Here is a 1,162-nt window from a genome sequence, read left to right as displayed (position 1 = left end):
AACATACATACATACATACATACATACATACATACATACATACATACATACATACATACATACATACATACATACATACGTGCATGTATAAATAATTCATTCATACATACATACATACATGCATACATACATACATACATACATACATACATACATACATACATACATACATACATACATACATACATACATACATACATACATACATACATACATACATACATACATACATACATACATACATACATACATACATACATACATACATACATACATACATACATACATACATACATACATACATACATACATACATACATACATACATACATACATACATACATACATACATACATACATACATACATACATACATACATACATACATACATACACACATGCATACATACATACATACATAAGCTATAATCAATTTCACATCTGATTTAGTATGGAGGTAATGGTTATAAATTTATTGCCACATTTCATAATTATAAAAATATTATTAACAACAATAATAATTATAACAAAAAATATCATAATAATAGTTTAAGTAATATATATATATATATATATATATATATATATATATTATATTTAAAAATATATGATAAATAATAATAATTTTATTATTCCGCCCTCAACTCAACTGGCACGTATATATATATATTTATATATATAACCTCTATATACTTTCTCTCTCTCTCTCTTTCTCTCTTTCTCTCTATATATATAGTATATAACAGATATACAATAATTGTATGTCTATATATGAATATATGTATGTTTGTATTTAGTTTAATATACACTCTTCCAAATATACATACGCACAGACGTACACAAACAGAGATACATGTATACATACATACATACATACATGCATACATACATATATACATGCATACATACATACAAACATACATACACAAATACATGCATACATACATACATACATACATGTCCGCCCATGTAACACGTACAACATTGCAAACAAAACTCTTCATAATATTGATAAGTTTGTTTGCTTATGAATTGAATATTGACTGCAATTATCCACACACTAATACTTCGTCATAGTCTTCATCATCATCATCTTCATCATCGTCGTCGTCATCTTCATCACCATCATCATCTTCATCATCGTCATCTTCTTTCTTCTTCA

General features: G+C 25.6%; 1 protein-coding gene across 1 annotated transcript in view; it reads right to left on the bottom strand.

The window, feature by feature from the left end:
- Nucleotides 1–1,162, bottom strand: part of HELRODRAFT_173583 (hypothetical protein) — a gene marked incomplete at both ends in the record, with an annotated part of 3,172 nt that overhangs the window by 1,587 nt on the left and 423 nt on the right. The window lies entirely within an intron of this gene.

The sequence above is a fragment of the Helobdella robusta genome (genome assembly GCF_000326865.2).
Source record: "Helobdella robusta unplaced genomic scaffold HELROscaffold_27, whole genome shotgun sequence".
Taxonomy (NCBI): Eukaryota; Metazoa; Annelida; class Clitellata; order Rhynchobdellida; family Glossiphoniidae; genus Helobdella; species Helobdella robusta.
The sequence above is the reverse complement of the archived record's forward strand: the minus strand, read 5'-3'. Positions and strand labels throughout refer to the sequence as shown.